The sequence below is a fragment of the Thunnus thynnus genome, chromosome 20, assembly GCF_963924715.1.
Source record: "Thunnus thynnus chromosome 20, fThuThy2.1, whole genome shotgun sequence".
In the NCBI taxonomy this organism is placed as follows: domain Eukaryota; kingdom Metazoa; phylum Chordata; class Actinopteri; order Scombriformes; family Scombridae; genus Thunnus; species Thunnus thynnus.
In genome coordinates, this window is record NC_089536.1 from 1,038,187 (window position 1) to 1,060,123 (window position 21,937).

Consider the following 21,937-nt stretch of genomic DNA (forward strand, 5'->3'; position numbering starts at 1 on the left):
ATGCATAGACGGTGCTATAAGAAGTATTCAGTATACAGCAATGTAAAAATACTCCATTACAAGTAAAAGTCCTGCATGAAAAATCCTACAACAGTAAAAGTACATAAGTATTATGAGGTTGATGTAGTTAAAGTATTGCAGTAAAAGTACATAAATATTATGAGCTTGATGTAGTTAAAGTATTGCAGTAAAAGTACATAAGTATTATGAGCTTGGTGTAGTTAAAGTATTGCAGTAAAAGTAGTGGTTTGGTCTCTCTGACTGATATATTATTATATATGACATCATTAGATTATTAATAGTGAAGCATCAGTGTTAGAGCAGCATGTTACTGTTGTAGCTGCTGGAGGTGGAGCTAGTTTACACTACTTTATATACAGTTAGCCAGTTTAGTCAGTGCAGAGTCAGTTCATGCGCCAACAGAAGAACAAGAGCTGAACATTAACCTCAGAAGAACTGAACCTCACAGGTTATTAAAGGCCCAACATGTGTACATTGTGATCCACAATAGACATCCACAGTTTCTTTTTTATAAATTAAAAGACAAAACAAAACAAAAACAAACTGCAACAACCACAGAAATCAACAAATACTAAAAAACACATTCAGGAAACAAACAGCGAAAACAAAATCAAACCTTTAAAGACACAAATACACAAACATCTCATTTATCAGCAGGCAACAACATATTTAGAAATAAACCTAAATTCTAATTCTCATATTCAAAGTAATGGTATTATTATGTGAAGCAAATGTATTAATAATGAAGTCTCTGATCGTTCAAGATGTTTTTTAGTAACACTACTTCTGTCTGAAAACATCCTTCCAACATAAAGTAACGTTTGAGGAACAATCTGAAGTGATTTATGTTCAAGGAATCCCCCCAAGCAGCCTCAACAATAAACATTTTTCATATTTCCTTAAATATTAAAGTAAATAATATAAGTGTTTATTTCTGTGACATCACCTGTACAACAGATAAAATTCAGAAAAATTCAGTCAGAATCATTTGAAAACACATCTTGTACTTCAAAGGGTGTAGATCGGGTTTCAACTTTGTCATACTGTCAAAATCAACAGGTGTGTATGTGTTCACTCAAGTTAAAAAGTTCAAATGTAAAGTCCCTTACTCCTGTGCCAAAGTCTCACTCAATGACTTCAGACCAGTTGCCCTAACATCTGTAGCCATGAAAGTACTGAGATCCATGCTGATGGTCTTCAAGGAGTAGTTAAAGCCCTTCCAGTGGGACCACACCACTCCTACACCATGTATAGTGTCATCAGCCCCCCAGTGATAAACCTTGCTGGGGTTTGCATAGTGACAGTCCTTGTACCAGAACGCCACCAGGTAGAGTCTGGCACAGTTCATGTTTGTGGAGGAGTTCTGGTCTTTGTCAAAGGAGGAGAACTTCTGGAGAACTCAGGGAGTCTCCTACAGAAACACAAGAAAACAACATCATCTGTGGCCATGAAAGCATTTGAGCGCATCATTCTGTCATACTTGAGATCCTGCACCTCCCCACTGATGGACCCATCAGTTTGCTTTGCAAGCCAACCGGTCTGTTGAAGATGCAGTAAGCATAGCACTCCACCCCGCCCTGCAACGCCTGGAGTCCCCAAACACCTACACACACATCCTGTTCATAGACTTCAGTTCCGCCTTCAATTCCATCAACCTACTCAAACTCTTTACCAAACTTTTGGACATGAACATTGATGCCATATGCCACTGGATTCAAAGCCTCCTGTGTAACAGGCCACAGAGGGTAAAGGTTAATAACCTAACCTCACATCCTCTCAACCTCAGCACTGGAGCTCCTCAGGGCTGTGTTTTCTCCCTTTGGTTATTCTCACTGTACACCCAACCAAGTCTCACAGCAATTCGTGAAATAGTCACGAAACTTAATCTCTCTATTTGTGTACGTGGACACGGTTTTTCCTTTTTTTCATAACAGTCAGCATGATTTTCAAACTAATGTATTTCAACTGAAAGTAGGTTTTGCGCCTGCAGTATGTTTTTTTCTGTCAGTCAGGACTCAGGAGATCAGACGCACTTTTAACTACACGCCATAAGACAAAAATGTCTTTACTAGATGTCTATCTTATAGTGCTGTAGCTAAATTTAAGGAAACAATTCCATCAGTATTGAATTCAATGCCATGTCTCAATACTACAGAGGACTCTTACACTAATTTTAGTCCCTCCCAAACTGAATCTCTCTTAATCTGGCAAGATAGTCTTAAAACATATAGGAAGGCCCTCTGAAATACCAGAGCTTATACTCATCATTAATAGAAGAGAATAAAAACAGCAGGTTCCATTTCAGCACTTTGGCTGACAAAGAGTCATAACTCTATTGATCCATGTATTCCTATAGCTCTCAGTAGTAACAACTTTATGAGCTTCTTTAATGATAAAATTCTAACTATTAGAGACAAAATTCACCACCTCCTGCCCTCAACAGGCACCGTTCTCTCCCCAAACACAGGCACCTTAGAAACAGCTGTAAATCCTGACATATATTTGGACTGTTTCTTCTCCAGTCAACTTTTCTGAACTAACTTCAATGATTTTTTCATCTAAACCATCAACCTGTCTATTAGACCCCATCCCAACTAGGCTGCTTAAGGAAGTCTTACCCTTAGTGAGCACTTCTTCACTACATATGATCAATCTGTCTTTAGTAACAGGCTATGTACCACAGTCCTTTAAAGTAGCTGTAATTAAACCTCTTCTTAAGAAGTCTACTCTCAATTCAGGCATTTTAGCCAATTATAGACCTATATCTAACCTTCCCTTTCTCTCTAAGATTCTTGAGAAAGCAGTCTCTAATCAGTTATGTGACTTTCTACATAACAATAGTTTATTTGATGATTTTCAGTCAGGATTTAGAGGCATCATAACACAGACACAGCTGTGGTGAAAGTCACAATGATCTCCAAAATGCATCGGACAAAGGATTTGTCTCTATACTTGTCTTGTTAGATGTTAGTGCCGCATTCGACACAATTGACCATCAAATCCTTTTGCAGAGACTGGAACATTTAATTGGTATTAAGCTGGTTTAAATTCTATTTATTAGATTGATTTCAGATTGTACATGTTAATGATGAATCCTCCATGCACGCAAAAGTTAGACACGGAGTTCCACAAGGCTCTATGTTTGTACCAATACTATTCACCTTGTGTATGTTTCCTTTACGTAATATTATTAGGTAACACTCCATCAATTTTCATTGCTATGCAGATGACATGCAATTATATTTCTCAATGAATCCAGATGAAACCAGTCAGTTAACTAAACTCCAAGCATGCCTTGAGGACATAAAGACCTGGATGACCTGCAATTTTCTACTACTAAATTCACATAAAACTGAAGTTATTGTGCTTGGCCCTAAACACCTTAGAAACACATTATCTAATGATATAGCTACTCTGGATGGCATTACCCTGGCCTCCAGCTCCACCGTAAGGAATCTGGGAGTTATCTTTGATCAGGACATGTCCTTTAACTCCCACATAAATCAAATCTCAAGGACTGCCTTTTTTCACTTACGTAATATTGCAAAAATCAGGCACATCCTGTTTCAAAAAGATTGGGGGAAAAATAGTCCATGCATTTGTTACTTCTGGGCTGGATTATTGTAATTCCTTATTATCAGGCTGCTCTAACAAGTCTCTAAAGACTCTCCAGCTGGTCCAGAATGCAGCTGCACCTGTACTGACAAAAACTAGAAAAAGAGATCATATTTTTATTTATTTAGCTTCACTGTATTGGCTTCCTGTAAAATCTAGAATAGAATTTAAAATCCCTCTCCTCACCTACAAAGCTCTTAATGGTCAGGCATTGTCATATCTTAAAGAGCTCATAGTACCCTATTATCCCACTAGAACACTGCGCTCCCAGAATGCAGCTTACTGGTGGTTCATAGAGTCTCCAAAAGTAGAATGGGAGGCAGAGCCTTCAGCTATCAGGTTCCTCTCCTGTGGAACCATCTTCCAGATTCGGTCTAGGGTGCACACACCCTCTCTATGTTTAAGAGTAGGCTTAAAAGGCCTTATATAGGCCTAGACTGCCGGGGGACTTCCCATGATGAACTTCCCTCCTCTCCATTTGAATGCATTCATGTACCAAGAATGCATATTATTAACTTGACCTTCCCCAGAGTTTTTGTGCTTTCTCATCTCACAGGATAGGGGACATGGACCCCAGCATTGGCTTCCTGTAAAATCCAGAAACCAGATTCTTGAAGTGGAAAACTAACACTGAGCACATCATTGCAAAAGTTCAACAACGACTTTACTTCCTTTAACAGCTTAAAAAATACCAGATGAATCATAAACTTCTCTTTCTCTTCTACTCAGCCATCATGGAGTCCATCATAACATCCTGTATTACAGTACAGTAAGTGTTTTAACTAATTATGTCCTTAAAGTTAATAATGTAAGTGTTTGTGTCTGTGACATCACCTGTACAACAGATAAAATTCTGTCAGTCATTTGAAAACACATCTTGTAAACCAAAGGGTGTAGGTCTGGTTTCAACTTTGGCAGGGACATTTTTTGTTGTACTGTAAAAATCAACAGGTGTGTATGTGTACACACAGATTAAAAAGTACAAATGTACAGTCCCTTACTCCTGTGCCAAAGTCCTCAAAGATAACCTGCCTCAATGACTTCAGATCGGTTGCCCTAACATCTGTGGCCATGAAAGCATTTGAGTGCATCATTCTGTCATACTTGAAATCCTGCACCTCCCCACTGATGGACCCATCAGTTTGCTTTGCAAGCCAACCGGTCTGTTGAAGATGCAGTAAGCATAGCACTCCACCCCGCCCTGCAACGCCTGGAGTCACCAAACACCTACACACGCATCCTGTTCATAGACTTCAGTTCCGCCTTAAATTCTATCAACCCAGTCAGTCTTTACCAAACTTTTGGACATGAACATTGACCTGGCCATATGCCACTGGACTGGGAGCTTCCTGTGGAACAGGGGGGCCCCATTGCGCCAATGTATTTTTTTTCTCCACAAATATAAATTGACATTTTTGGTAACTGTTACTCTGTATTGAAATAAGTCCCATAAATTATCTTATTATTTAGTAGCCAGAATGGCAGAAGTAATACAACATATTAGAAGTAACATATCCACACACATTAATACTGCATAAAATACAAAATTATGAACCCTAGATCCCCAAAAAACAACAACACCAAAAAACAAGGTATGAATTGAACCATAAATAGTTGTATGTATGAATCCTAACCATAGCCATCCCTAGTTGTAGAGACTAACTAACATGTGCAGTTCTCTCTGACCATCTTCCTGTAATGCACCAAGTCGGAGGTCCTGTATTGCCATCTCCTGAACCTGCTTGAACGTTTCTATCAGTGCTGCGTCCACTCCATCCTGTACAATGAACAGGGCGGCTGTGGTTTAAGAGGAAGAGCGGGTCACCCACTAACTGGAAGATCGGTGGTTCGATTCTCGGCTCCTCCAGTTCACATGCCCAAATATCCTTGGGCAAGATACTGAGCCCCAAATTGCTCTGGAAAGCTGTGCAATATGTGTGTGAATGATTAGAAAAATTCCTCCTGATGAGCAGGCACCATGCTACGTAAACAAACTATAGTAGCAGGATTTCACTTCTTTTTCTCCTTCTTTACTCCAAATGTCAACTTCTCAAATCAATCCGTACATGTTGGAGCTGAATCTGACCTGATATATGAGAGTGGACAATGAGAACAACACATGGAAACACCTTACCAACAACCTTAGCAACTAAAGCTACATAACAGACTCCGGTTTATGAGCATATGGGATGAGCTGACGTAAGCTCGTCAGCAAGCTAGAAGAAACATTGCAAACGAAACATTCAGAGCAGTTGAAGCCCTGACTTTTGACTTGCAGGCAGCATAACATACGTTCACCCCAAGTTTCTGAACTTTGACCATGTTTAACATCCGACATCAGAGCAGGGTATAAATAACAGAAAACCACAAAAAGCAGAATATGTCCCCTTCCATGTAGCTTCATGCTGCCCCACCGCCGTGTCCACTGTCCTTTTCATTTATTGTTGGTCATTTTCTGGTGAACTGTAGTGACTAGGTGGTGCATTTCATACATACTATGATGTTTTTCCATATATGATGAGATGCTAATGCACTTTGTTTTATTGTAATAAGATGTTCTTTAATTTAATTATATCATAGAACAGCACCACCATCATATCACATTTTGTCTTTACCCATTCCCCCTTTTTGAAAAATGTAATACAGTAATGTTTACTCTAAATTTTAACTGACACACCTTGTACTTTTATTTAACTATATTTTCACACAAGTTTATAGTACTTTTACTTTAGTAAAATATTCTAGCACTCTTTCCACCCCTGATAATGATGTACATGAATCATGTGACTTAAACATCACTGAAGAGCTGAAAACATCAGATCTGTGTGGAGTGATGAGGAGACTGTAACCTTCCTCACATAAATACATGAAACAAACAGAAATGTCATATTTCCATCATGTTTTCCACATGGTTTTCCATCGTCTGAGCTTTGACTGTTGCTCTTTTAATGACGTCATCTCCTTGTGTTGTCTTCTTCTCCAACAGTTTAATGGCATCGACTGGAGAATTAGTGCCACCTGCTGTTTATCTTGTTACATTTGGATAAACGTAAAGTCAAGAGGAAGTCTTTAATCCAAGTATGCAAACATGATTCACTGGATCAAAGAACACAAAATGTCAGCGATGCAGCTGCTGCTTCACACTGATAAGACCAATTCTACATGTCTAAATATCTGTTTGTGTGTATGTTTGTGTGTGTGCGTATTGAACTCTGCAGGATCAAAGTGTTTTAATTTCAGCTTTCTTCAGTTATTAAGTTTCTCTTCATTTTACATGCTTCTATTTTGTTGAATCATATACTTTGATAATCAGAGAACAGTTTTTAAAGTTTTTAATGTTTACAGGATGTTTTAGCAGTGACACCAGCGTTTCCACGGCTACAGCAGTGACACAGGTCACTTCAGGTTGTCCTGTTAACAGTTTTTGGCTGTTTGTTTTCACAGCTGGAAGGTTCCCGTTAAAGTCAGTTATCCTTTAAAAAAGGTCAGTTTATTCAGGCCTTAATCAGAATCACCCATACCCCTACATTTAATGTTATAATTCATTATGATTATAAATCAGAAGCTGTGTTTGGTTCCGTTCATGCTCGGCAGTTTTTCATTAACAGTCATTCAATGTATTTACATCCTGTAATTATCTCTAATAGTTTTTATTGTTCTGCTGTTTTTTGAAATCTTTCACACACATTCAGGGATTGACAGTAAACATGTGATCCAGAGTTAATGTTTGTAATTTGATCTGATTGATATCGGCACCATTGTTTACTGTTCACTCTCCTACAGCTGCATCACAGCTGGATTAGCTTCCTGCAAATGCTAACATTTCCTGCTGCAGCTTAATATTAAAAACAGGAAACATATTGTGTTAATCACAGAGGTTAAATCTTCATAAATCATAAATGTGTCATTTAGCTGATGTTGTGTCAGTGGATGAGTTGTAGTGGAGCGCCGGGATGAAAATATAATTAGTATCTCCCTCTCTGCACAGAGATGCATTTATTCGGAGTCACCATATTTGAATACCAACCTTTTTTTAAATTTTGGTTAAATGAGTTGGATGCAATCAGGCTGGAAATTAGTGTTATGCATTGTTACTTTTGCCCCTTTCTGCCAGGATGAAAGAAACACAGATGCAGGACAAAAGTAACGGTTGGATAAATTGACCACAAAACAAATAAGCACTTATTATTTCTGGCATATAACGCTCATTCATGCTGTAGTTAGTCCTCCAAGCAAATTACCATATTTCTCTCAAATCAATTCATGTTAAATGTTGCAATTGTATGAAACTGGTCCAATGCGTCAAACTCATCTTAGTGCATAATCACCATTTTCTCTTATGAATGACATTGGGTTGGAATTTAAGATGTTTAAACTGTCACAAATCCTTACCCATCATGTGCACTCCATCTCCAAATCATACGTGTTCCTGTCTTTTTCAGGACAGTCGAATAATCAATTCTAGGCTTCACTCAAGCCAAGTTATTCCAGAGAAACGTTTTTTTCCCCCCAGTACACACAAGGTAATCAATTCAGTCACTTGTTTAGAACATCAGCCTACATTAAAAAGAATACAATGTCGCCTTGAACAATGGATGATGAACAAACATTTATTCACTGTTTTTTGTGTGTTTGTTGTTTTGTTTTCAGGTCACATCTGGACTCGTTGGTCTTCCTCACACTAACCCTGGGCATTTCCTGCAAACATAAAGAACAAAGAAATAAATCTTTAATAATAGCAGGACAAAAGTAACCCCATGTTACTTTTGTCCCTTCCCCGTGTCCGTCAACTTCACCCTGACTATCACCAAAGGTAGGCTCATATGATAAATTAAACCTTCACTGATACTTATGGATAGTTCTAACAGATGATATACATTTAACAAATAAACAGAAAACACTTCCAATATGTATTTTTTACTTGAAAAATAAGTTTTTCTACTGTAACTCTGACAAAACTGATGAGATCGGGCTGATTTTTCGATGCAGACTCAACAGTGGGGTGTACCTCACATGGACTTCACAACGACATGTCCCTGACTTCTGTGTTACAACAGAAAAGGTCCGTGTCCGTGATACTTTCGTCCCGGCTCTCGCCTAAATATGTCAGAGAGTGATGGATGAAGAAGCCACAGTGAGTTGTTAGATGCATGTCTCCACCTCCTCAGCAACACTACTGACATCACATCCATGTTGCCACTATGACTAACTGACTTCTTTATTAAAACATCTGTAAACACAAACACCAGCTGCTCAAACAGTGTTTAATGTTGTGTTAAACACACTTGCTGTTACCACAGTAACCACAGGTGTTGCCAAATCAACCTGGATTGAAATCTGAAGGATTACAATTTTATAATAATTCCTGAACATTTTTACAATTATTGATTAACTTTGTAATGTACATAAAACAAAAATAATTGGCATTTAAGACTACAAAACTTTGAATGTTCTGGCTAACTAAAGTCTTACGTTGTTAATTGTGATGTATCTGCATATATTTTTTTACTTAATTATAAATCTCAATATCCATTATGATATAAAGATGTTAATATTACTCACTTACAGGAACTCCAGTGATGGTGATTCAGCATTAAGCCTGCGTTGAATAATATTTCTGACATTAAAAAAGCAGCACTTCCCAAAGATCACCAAAACCCAAGAACTGTTAAAAGGATCGTTGGAGCCAAAATTATGAATTTGCTAATAACTTGTATTTTGATGAATTATGCATAAATATAATGAAATATGAGGAGTGGGAATAGACTCATTATAAAGTGTTGGAGTTGTGTTAATGAATTGTTGTTGGAACGTGGAGTGTAGACAGTCTCCTTTAACAATCAGTTGATTGAGGCAGCAATTGTAGTAACTGTATCAGCCTGTAAATAAGAGTTGAGCTGTCATTAAGTCAAGGTTCTGTAGAGAGGAAATGGTGTCGGAGCAAGAGTTGTACAGTGAAATTGAAAATGAAAATGAAGACATGAGGGATTGAAAATAAAATAAAAAAGAAGAAGAATAGAATAAGTTACTCAAGCAATTCCAATCAGTAATCGAGCAAAGAGGAGACGGATCTCGTCGGGGTGACAGCCATGACACAAGCAGACGGGATTTTCAAGGACTTGCATGCGGTCTGAAAGTGTATAATGGAAAAACTTGGAGTAGTGTGATCAGTCAGGATAACTGGAAGTGGGATGGTTATCACAGATAGTGTCTGAAAGCGTCAGAGAGATAGAACCCTTAAGATTCATGCATTTGAAGATTATAGCAAGATTATAAATGTGACTAGCTTCCGACTTGGATCAGAAGCAAAGATAAAGGGAGTGGTAAGTGGCCACTGTCAGTAGAGGCTGAGTGTTTCAGGATGTTGCAGGTGTGTAAGAGGCAAGAAGAATGACTAGAATCAGAGAAGGGGTGAAGGAGGACAGTAATTCTTTGTGTTTGAGTTTTGAAGGGGAATTGCCGGAAAGAGTGTACCTTCATTATGTGATATGATTATAGTGAGTTACAGGGTGAGGCAATATGAGGCAGCTCCTGTAAGATGTTTCTGCTGTCAAGAATATGGATATGTTGCTGCAGTATGTAGGGGAGTCAGAAGATGTGGGAGGTGTAGGAAGGACAGCTGCAATGTGGAGGTGTGTAAAGATGAGAAAGAGTGAGCAGACTTCCTGCACTGCAAGGTAAAATCACTATACAGGGTCAGCACAGTGTCCAAAAAGAATGAAGGAAGAGAAAGTCAATAAGATGAGAACAGGAAAGTGATTGTTGTACACCGAAGCTGCTAACAGAATGGAGAGAAATGACAAGATGGTGGCAGTGCAAAAAGGACCAGAGCAAGAAAGGAGCGGAGCTGATCAGATTATCTGCATGCAAACGATTTTTGGCCTTCATTGCTAAACTAGACTAAACTAGCACTACCATGGACTTGTGCATCACGTGATACAGTTCTCTCTGGTTGAAGAGCGAGGGCTGAACAACTGTTATCACTTTCCTGGTAGTGCTGAGGAGAGGCTGAACAGTTCTGGAATGTTCTAGTCCCCCCTTAGGAAGGATGAGCACAGATGAATATGTCATGTATCAGTGGCTTAGAAAAAACACTGGGCATCTCCTAGAGGATACACTACATGTCTCCTCAGTGTCTGTTTCAGAGAGATGGGAAGTCAGGTAGCTGTTAGCTCTGTCTCTCAGTGGAGGTTGAGAAACTGACTTTATTCCCAAGAACTTAGGGTAAGTTGGGAATTGTTCCCATCTTCTAAATGGAGAGGGAGTTGATCTTTCATTAAAGGAGAAGTGTGAATCGGGGTAACCAAAATCACATTGGCTGACTGACTGTGGTGGGGCAGGACATTCTGACCTCCTTCCTCCTTGTGTGAGCAGAAATCTAACTCTGCTGAGTGCAGGTTTTCTAAATAGCACATGGCTTTCTTATTGGCCGTCTGAACCTCATGGAAGAGGAAAGCATTTTGCACTCTAAGGAAATCTATCTCTTTTCTAGGGCTGCTTTGCTCTGACAGGTGAGGCTGGTTTGCCTGTGAAAGTTCAGAAGCAAGCATAACAATGGGTCTTTGGATGCGGTCTGTGCAGCATACCTGTCCTTGAGTAGCGAGTCCATCTTTTTCCTGCACTCACTGAAATTCAACCTGCTGATATATTCTGTGTAGCCAGGTTCTAGGTTCTGTGCCATGGAAGAAATAAACTGCTCTACACAGGGGTTCTCCATTGTTGTCTCTGGAACGGAGGGTTAGATTAAACAGTTGACTAGTACAACAAAACAATGTGGTTGGCTATGGTGTTGTGTGGCTGATACTTTGTAGTGTAGTTTGGGCAGTACACTAGCCTAACCAAACAATAGGGTGGCCTACACTATGGGGATTAGATTCCTGTGGAGGAGGGGTAGCTACGGCATTGTCTAGTGGCTCTAGTGGGCACAACAGATTTTAACATGCACTAACTGAGATGCAGGGCAGTAACAGTCAGAGGATTGTTTCTTAAAGTTGATTCAGCCTAGAATGCATGGCAGTAACAGCTAGAGCATAACCTCTAAGTTTCACAGGGCTGTGGCTCTATCTCACAGGCTCTATTTCTTACTCGGGTTGGAATGGCAGTAACAGCCAGGTACAAGCTCTCAATGTGTCACAGGGCTGGTGGTACACTGTGTTTTAATTAAAAAGGGGAGCAGTTGAATTAACAGCCAATTCTGATAGCTTGACTAGATTGCATTGAATATGTGGTATTCAAATGCTTAACTGAGATTCTTACACTTCCTACAGAGTAGGCACAACTTCAGTGGCTAGCAGCACCAGTAAGCTCTTAGTGTAACACTATGAGGAACACTGTAAACACCTACAACGTTAGTTATCAATAACTCAATATTTGGGTTACCAATTGCTTTAGCTAAATTTGATTTTAAAAAATCAAATCTCACCACACCGCACTGTTTGTAAGTACAGCTAGATATCTACTCTTGTGGCAGACTAGTTGTGTTGAATATAAAGGCTTTTGGATTGTCTAAAAGTTTGAAATCCAAAACGTCCAAAATTATGCTGAAATTAAAATTGAACAATTATGAATAATTGCCAACAATACTCTGCCTCACACAGGGCACCATTTTGTTGGACTTTGGCTACAACTTTGGCTATCAGCAATAATTAATGATTATCAAAGATAATTATTAATTATTAAAATCAATAAAAAATATTAATAAGATTTAATAATGATGGGGCACCACCCTGGAGTCAGGGAAATAGATAGCCAATTCAGTCTCAAAGTGTACTAATTTATCAGTTTGGAACTTTGATTAATAATTAACTAATAACTATAAACTAAATCACCATATCAATAGCTAGTTAAGGTTGAAGGCTTTTGGAGTTCTTTGCAGAGCAGAGGTTGGCAAAACCCATTCTTGTGCAACATTAAACAGACAGCATGTATAGCCATGGTGACAGAGCACATGGCATGCAATAGACAATAGGGCTGACAAAGAGAACTACACAGACAAAAGGCCAGACCACATGGTTTCATGAGACCACATATGCTGCCACAAGCAAAGTGTACAGAGCTAGGTTAACCTCTTGACTGTGTGGTTCTGTCTTTAAGGCCAATTGGTGTAGGCTAAAGTTGCAAGGTCAGGAAGAGGTTAGTTGCATGCAAGGCCTAGTTACTGGATGTAACAGGTTAAATATGCTAACATTAACTTAGCAGAGTGGCTATGTAATAACCTGACCATCAACAACAAGGACATCACAACAATAGTTCAATGAATAACCTTAGCCAAACCAATACATGTACAGTACATTGATTAAGTTAAACATTCTTGCTTAGCCGTACTATGCTTCACTATATGTTGCTAGACTATGCCCAGTTGTTACCAAGTCCATGGAGAAAGAGATGCTTTGTGGTGTTCTGCTTCTTAGCTGTTGAATCCGTGGATGAGACAGGCTGAGAAGAGTTTGGCTCCAAAGCTGAAGGATGCAGGCTTTGCTGGATAGATGGTGCTCCAGTCATGCAGGTCAGAGGGCCCAGGTCACTCCTTTGTGCAGTCCTTACAGAGTTAGCGGCAAGCTAACTCTGTCTTGTGGCTCCTGTGCTTGGTAACACAGTCAGCAGACATGTGTGGTAGCTGCTGGCACTAGAAAACTTAGTTTCTGAGTCTTAGGCAGGCTCTTGCGTCTTCTGCCATAAAGAAAAGAGTTATTTGTGTGTCTGCTGTGAGCAGGCCACACCAGAGAGCAGACAGCTGAGCAGCAGAGCTGCTCCAGCAGCAGCCCTGAGGGGAAAGAGTGAGAAGAGGGGGAAATCTAGTTTTGTAAATCTGGATCCACGGGTGGAGTTTCACACTTAGGTGCAAACATCCACAGACTCTGGAGAGATTGAGTTTCCTGAGGACTCTTGAAACATGCGGTTGGCCAGTGAGACCCAACACTGCCATGGTCATAAAATGCACTGCTGAAATACAGGGGAAGTCAGAAAGGATTAAGATGGTGCTGGACACCACCAGGAGATACTTGAACATTGTAGACATGTCTGGAGATCTTGATGTTACACTGCAGGGAGGATTTGCATCAACTCAGGCAATTGAGTCTGGGTTATAGAATGGAAAATGTCATAAATGGGATCACTTTAGGTGGACACTGTAAATAGTTTGTATTGTGAAGCTGTTACATTCCAGTAGATGGTGGTAATGCAACATTTATGGATGCCGACCGGCCACCACAATGCAAAACAGAAGAAGACAGTTGGTTTGTAGCCACACGGTTTTTTGACCACTGAGTGACAGTAACTTTAAGTTGTTTTATGTCTTTTATTTTTTTACTTTAATATCAACCCTTCTGTACGTCATCTGTTAAGAACAATTCATTTCTTTGTGGAAAAGAAGAAAAACGTAGATCAAGGGGGTCTGAATGACAAAGGAAAGTAAATATGACAAAAGAAAGAAATCTGTGGACTCTAAGTGATGTTTTAGCATGTTGACCCAGACGAGAAGGGAGCAAATATACGTTGTTTGAAAGTTGCTCTTTTGGGATTTTTATTGCAGCTTAAAAATGTATTCCAAAATAGAAAACTTAAATTTAGAATACAAAAATAACGAGAATAAATACAGTACATTACCAATAAATAAAAAATGCTTAAAAACAAACTAAAATGGTTAAATGTCTCAGTAGCTGAGTCCATTAAAAAAAGGACATTCACAGAAACTGGTTCCTTCGAATATGTCAGTGTTGCTGGCTTGTGGCTGCCTCCTCATCCCCTCACCAACATGGACCCACAGAAGACACCTCGGGGAAAAGAACCATAACAACACGGTCAGTAATATGTTGCAGTAGATGCAGCTTTAGCCTCCACTCACCTGTACAGCAGACAAACATAGAGTCACACAGAGGGTGGGTTCTCTGGGTCCTTCTCTTTTGAATGGCTGTGTCTTCTCCTCAGCCTCCCTCTGCTCCTTCCTTCACCGACAGGTACTGTATATCTTCCGCTGACTGGACACTGGATCCTCTCTCACAGCCACGGCATTGGCCCATCGAGTCACAGTGATTAATTCATCAAGTGCCTGATGTCCAATTACAGCCGCATGCAAATAATTTATGTAAACTGCAATTAAAGCAAGCAATAAAAACCTAGTCACTGCAAAAAAAGGAAAGCAATTAAAAACACAAACATTAAAATATTCAAACCGAAAGCAGCAAAATATAACACTTATAAACCAAAAATATGACAGTCCATGTACATTTACTCAAGTATTCAATTTAAGTACAATTTTGAGGTATTTGTAATTTACTTGAACATTTCCACTACTACTTTATACTTTCTACTCCACTACATTTATTTGACAGCTTTAGTTACTTTTCAGATGAACATTTGTGTTACGATCTATCCTTTCTGCTTGCAGTGGTTCAACTGGCCTCTTCCTGCAGGAGTTTGCAGTCAGGGAGGGTCGTTAAGGTTAAGTGGTGACACCTGTAGGCCTCCACCAAGGCTATAACTACCAGCCTAGTTTCATTGTCTCTCTCTGATGCAATTAACCTTCACACCCCATGCTTTTTTGTCAGTACTTATGTTGGTTTATTTCTAATGAAATATTCAATTGGCACTTTAACCTGACTTGTCTTCCCGTCTTTGTCACATGCATTGAGCTGGTTTATGACAAGTGAGGGCTTGTCTGGGATCGGTGTTACGAGTTAATTAGCTTGAGCATGTTTCAGCCCTTTCTGGTAAATTGGCCTGGATTAAGTTGGTGTGTTGCTACCTCCTGTGGCGGGCAGCGGCTACTGCTTTGGTTTGACTTAAAGGAGTGTAGACAGGTTCATTGTTTTTGGACATAGCTGTCAGTAAGGCTGTTTTGGGAAAGGAAATGTCAGGTTGTTTTAGAGCCAGTTACTTCCCTTAAGGGTAGGTTGTAGGAGAGTTTGATACTTGGTCCCCTTTTGTTTTGCTAGTTGTGTACTTGACTTTGGCTTTTTGGTGGGCCCTACCTGGGATATTTTGGTGTCCATTTGTGCAAGAGTGCCTTTTTCCCCTGTTAGGCTTGGCTGCAGGTTTCCCTTTGGGACTTATGGTGTCTAATTTAGGCGGCAGTGAGGGGGGGTAGAGCTCTTAGCTCGTGAGCATCTCTGTGGCTGTGAGAGGGTTGCCAGCTTCCTGGTTGTTATTTTTACACCACTGGTTGAGTAATTACCCCCAACACTAACTGCACGAAGAATAGGGATTAGTTATTTAGCTTCAACAGTTGTGGTTGGCAGTGGTATAGGGGTGAGTCTCCTGCTCAGCTGTTACACCAGCTTTGGTTTTCCCATGTGTCCCATTCAAGGTTTGTAGAGAATTGTTTGGCTGGTTGGTTGTGAGGACGGCTACCGTTGCAGAGAATTTCATTCAGGATCCTTCATAGTTTATGCTAAAACAGTGCACGAAAGACCAGCTTCTGAGGATTGTGAAGTACTATGATGTTGAAATTCCAGACAGAAGTTAAGAGTGTGAGAACAAAAACTGAAAACAGATTTGTGTATCAGAACTTTGTTTTTTCTTCTTTCCTCTCCCATTAATCATCTCACCACCCCTCAGATTTATCTGCTGACCCTTTGGAGGGGCCCGACCTCTAGTTTGGGAACCACTGGACTAAACTGTATATAAAGTAGTGTAAACTAGCTCCACCTCCAGCAGCTACAACAGTAACATGCTGCTCTAACACTGATGCTTCACTATTAATAATCTAATGATGTCATATATAATAATATATCAGTCAGAGGGACCAAACCACTACTTTTACTGCAATACTTTAACTACATCAAGCTCATAATACTTATGTACTTTTACTGCAATACTTTAACTACATCAAGCTCATAATACTTATGTACTTTTACTGCAGTAGGGATTTTCATGCAGGACTTTTACTTGTAATGGAGTATTTTCACATTGTTGTAATGGTGCTTTTACTGCAGTAAAGGATCTGAATACTTAGTCCTAAAGTTAGGACTTACACAAACATTGCTTTTAGGAGTTTCTCCTAATTGGAGCACTGCAGAGCTACTTTTAGTCAAGATATGTTTTCTGAGTGTGAAACCAGAAAGATATCTGGCATGTGGGGAGAAATTTGTGACTTTTGAGTTGCAGAAATAAAATTAGTTTGACTTTGTTTTTTAGCAGGCGTGTTTTTCCTAAGTGACTAACAGACAGACAGACAGACAGATGTTTGTTTGTTTGCTTTGTTTATTTGTTTACAAACAGAGCTGCCAGCGTCTCTGTTTTCTGCTGATAAGGTAGCGCTGATGTCACTTCCTCCCTCTGAGAAAAGAACAGCACTGATTGGCCGCACAGACTCAAATGAGAAACACACACAAACACACAAACACACACTGAGCTCTCACTTGGCTTTTTGTTTCTGGAGAGCTGGATGTGGTATAACCATGGCAACAAGAAGTTACCATGGGGATGCTGATTCATTCTCTCTCTCTCTCTCTCTCCCTCACCACATCCCGTATCTGAGGAGTGAATGGAGGTTGGACCACCTGGCTGCCGTCCACGCAGGATGTCCGAGCCTGAAGAACAAAGAAATAAACATCAGTTTGTCGTCGGAGACAGAAACCTCACTGAAACCAGAAGGAAGCGCAGTGTATATGTTTGCTGATAGGTTGTGTTGGATGTTTCATTACTTTTATACTCCCTTCCTGTATCATCCCACCCGCCCCCCCTCTACCTGCCTCTATCTGCACTGACATCCTGTGGAGGCTACAGACACACCAGGGCCTCTTTCCCAAAAACCTCTTCAGACTAAGATAATGTAAAATCCATCTCATGAACCCTCTTAAGCTTAAGAAGTGTTTCCCAAAAGAATCGTAACTGGAGACTCTTAGATTAACAAACAACTCCTGAACACTTACAAAAGTTTCAAAACATGTTTTATCTAAGTTTTCATTGTTTTAAGTCTTTACTGTTTTCATAAATACTGGTGTTCCTTGTTCACTGGCGTTTGATGTAAAATGAGTTGATGCTGATGTTTAAATTAGAAAGTAAAACTTAACCAACACGCAAAAATTAATTAAACAATTAACCCGACACTTTGTGTTGTCATCCTACTCTTCCTCGTCTTCATCATATTTTCATCTCTTGTGGCTGAAACTTTTCACGTGGGTTCATTTTCCATTTCTGTATTTTCTCTTTTCTTTCTATTGACGGTGTTTATGTTTGTCTCGTGTTTACACGCAGCAGATCTAACACTGACACATATTCATGAAACTTAAAAGAAGCTCCGCTGCTTCATTTAGCTTGAATATGGCTAAATGTTCTGAGGACTGGACTCTAGTAAACGCTTCTTACTGCTCCTCTTGTTGCTGGTTGGATACTATTGTGCTGTGTAAGCGTTAGACTCTTCTAAGTGCTTTTTATAACCTTTAAACTGTAGTTTAATGCACATGAGACTTTATGTTCATACTGAAAACTGAATTTACACTGAATATTTTCATTATATAGCAGCTTAAAAACAGTTAAATATGTAAAGTTACTTTTACATCTGTTCAGCATCATATTCATCACCACAGACAGCTGACGTTAAGATGCTCTTAACAGTGTGGACATGAACCCACAAAACACATCTAAAAATTTAAGAGCGTTTATAGAAACACTTCTCAGATTGATCGTTATCAGGAGACAAAGGTTTTGATCTATCTCTATATCACATGACGTCTCAGCTTCACCTGGAGGAGGAACATCTAGAAGGTTCACCTCTGCTGGCTGTGATCCCTCACCGTCTTCCCACCCTGAACACACACATTACCGCCGCCAGGAATCGAACTGAGCGAGTCTACTGATCGCCTCGTTTTCTAATTTAAATAATTCAGCATTTTATCTCATCATCACTAAGATGTCTGGAAACAGGCTGTTGTGTGTGTGTGTGTGTGTGTGTTTGTGTGTGTGTGGGGGGGGGGGGTTGCCTGAGACCACACTATAATGACAGTGTGGCCTGTTTGTGATCGGTGTATGTCGCCTCAGTTCATTATATTACAGAGATGTTTGTGTGTGTTGCCTGAAAACATGTTATAATTGTGAGACAGCAGAGAGAGCGTGTTTCTTGTTATAACAGAGCCCTCGGTTACTTCCTGTCCGTCTGTCTGTCACACATGTACTGCACACTGTACTCATACGTGTAGTACTTGTAATACTGTTTGTATTCTCCCTCAGATTTTTGTCGCTACAGAAGCCTGAAGGTATGATCATGTTACACATTCGTCCTTCCAGTATCACTTCTATTGAATCCTGTCTGATGGACAGTTTCAAGTGTGTGTTTCTGTGGGATTGAAATGGTCTCTACTACAGCGGGGAGGTGATTTACATATATGCCTTAAAAGGTGAGACACATTCTGGATTCATCAATCCATAACACATTAAAGGGAAACTTCAGTATTTTTCAACCTGGACCTCTAAGTGACTAATGGAGACATTTATTGAAACTTGTCCAGTAGTGAGTGACAGCACTGCAGCTTGTAATGGGAAATTGCTGATCACTCAATAAACACACAAAGAGAGCATTGTCAGGTTATGAAATAGTGTAATCAAATAATACAATCAGAAGTATAAAGCATCATAGTTCTGGAGACAAAGATACCACCTAGCTATCTTTTCTTTGTCTGAAAAGTTAACCAGTCCCTTAAATACTCCTCGTACAGAATTTAAGACATCTGTTTACTAACCTTACAGGTCAGCAACCCTCAGATAGAAACATAAGTCAAAAGTTCAGCTAACCTAGGAACAGACTTTCTTCACGACCATATATGACAGTACATAAGCACCAAGTAGCATCACTAAATAACATTACTACTATATTAAATTAAGGACAAACCACACTATCCTCTAAAGCTTATCAGTTTTACACATAAACATCTACATAACTACAGTTTATCTTATCACTGGCTCAGGTAAAGGTATAACAGAATAAACTTAACTGTTAGACACACAACTGCCTCATCTTACACAGCAAAGAACTAAGTTTAGAATAGACACAGCAAACACAAACTAACACTAAACTGAACTTAAACACTGTCTGAAACATGTATGATATATTGAAGAAATACATCAAATGATAACCTGTTATTCAGTTTTCTTTTACAAGCTGCGTAATGAGCTGCAATGTAACCCTTTGGGGCAAAAGCACCCAGTCAATGTACATCCACTAAAAAAGTGCTTGTTTTTGCCACTGACGGTAATAATAATATTGATTATATGATTACAGCGAGGAAAACCTCTTTCATTCCTCATATGGACACTTGACTGTTGTAAACTTCCTCTGTATCGAGAAAGTTGAGATCACGGGAGAAAATATACCATTAAAAGATGTGTTTATTCTAAATATAAAAGCTCTGTGTGGTCTGTTTTATACAAGACAAACTGTTCTGAGTAATCATTTCACCTCACTGGCTGATTACTTTCTGGTTTGATGGAGAATCGTTCTTGAGGGCTGAATAACTTGTTAATATGGGTTTTTTTTTTTTTTTTAGAGAGCAGAAAATTTTAGCAAAGACTCTAATTTCGGCCGCTCTGCTCCACGGCTGATTGGTTAACGAGGGCCGAAAAGCTTAACGAAGCATCAAGCTCATTAACGGATGAAACTGTGGCCCAAAGAACTCTGTTTTACTTCCACACAGAGGCTGAGCTCTTCATCTGCATTTATCTCATCTGAATTCATCATTATGAGTATTTTTAGATTAAAATGTTTAAATGATTAGAGACAGAGACGAGTCCAAAGGAAAAAGAGTCAAATCACATCAACAAAAAACTGAAAAACACTTTAAAAAGGTTGATAAGAAGTAAAAAAAATCCTGATTAGAAGCTAAAACAACAACAAACTCCGAATATATAAGTTAACATTTTAGTTTAGTTTATAGATCACAAAATATAAAAATGAAAGTCAAGCATTTTCTGTTCATCACTTAAAAAAATCACATTTGTTTTCCTATGGTGTACTTCCTGGTTGCTATGGTAACAGTAAAGCTTTTAGGGTGCAGATTCAGAGCGATGCTGCGAGTAAACGTTCATTTACATGATTAAACAGTTTTATTACAGTTATGATGAGAGACGTGGATCCGCTGCGACTAAATACGTGTTTGTTCTGTGATGAGCAAACAAACAAACAAACAAACAAACAAACACTCAGTGTCACAGCAGCAGGAAAAAACACACGAGCTGAGTTCTTTCAGTCCTGAACCCTTTTTACATGTTGAGATAGAAAAAATACATATACACACATTTGCATTAATCACTATGGTAACGACTGTTGACACTGTAGAATGCTGCTGATGTGTTTCCATGGTGATGATACAACTGCATAGAGAGAAGGAAAGGAGAGGAGGAGGAGGACAGGAAGATGAGGAGAGGAAGAGAGGAGGAAGAGGGGGAGATGAAGAGGAGGAGAAGAAGATGAGAACAGGCAGATGAGGAGAGGATGAGAGGAGGAAGAGGAGGAGATGAAGAGGAAGACAGGAAGATGAGGAGAGGATGAGAGAGGAGGAGAAGAGGAAGATGAGAAGGGGAGGAGGAGAAGGAGGAGGAGGAAGAGGAGGAGATGAAGAGGAGGATGACAGAGGAGGAGAAGAGGCAGGGATAGGAAGATGAGAAGAGGAAGAGAAGAGGAGAAGAACAGGAAGGGGAGGACAAGAAGATGAGGAGCGGACGAGAGGATGAGGGGGAGAGAAAGATGAGAAGAGGATGAGAGGAGGAAGAGGAGGAGATGAAGAGGAAGACAGGAAGATGAGGAGAGGAAGATGAGAAGAGGGGAGGAGAGGAAGATGAGAAGAGGAGGACGACAGGAAGAGGAGGACAGGAAGATGAGGAGAGGAAGATGAGAAGAGGAGGACGACAGGAAGAGGAGGACAGGAAGATGAGGAGAGGAAGGGAGAGGAGGAGAAGAAGAGGAAGATGAGAAGGGGAGAAGAAGGGTGAGGAGAGAGAGATGAGAAGAGGAGGAGGGGAGGAAGATGAGGAGAGGAAGAAGAAGAGAGAAGAGGAGGATAATTGTGTTTTAGGAAACAGTTTAACCAATCACAGCAGGCTGACAGGTGTGCGGGGGGGGGGGGGGGGGTTAATGGGCGTGCCTTGTGTTGTCATGCCGACTGCAGCCCATTAAACAGCTTTCATCATCACAACATGACAACAGGGGGAGGGAGGGGGGGAGGCAGCTCTGCCTCTCCTCTGTTCTCTTCAGTCTGCAGACTGAAACAACTCAATTTCACCCCTCACTAGCACTGAGAGTGTGTGTGTGTGTGTGTGTGTGTGTGTGAGTGTGTGTGTGTGTGTGTGTGTGTGTGTGTGTGTGTGTGTG

General features: G+C 39.9%; 1 long non-coding RNA gene across 1 annotated transcript; it reads right to left on the reverse strand.

Moving 5' to 3' along the window:
- Positions 1-8,227: 8,227 nt before the first annotated feature.
- On the reverse strand, positions 8,228-15,082 carry LOC137172746 (uncharacterized). The gene is made up of 4 exons (XR_010925034.1): positions 14,977-15,082; positions 14,480-14,724; positions 8,645-8,733; positions 8,228-8,334 (listed from the first exon to the last, which is right to left on the reverse strand). It is a non-coding gene; the product is annotated as an uncharacterized lncRNA (long non-coding RNA).
- Between the last annotated feature and the right edge of the window lie 6,855 nt (positions 15,083-21,937).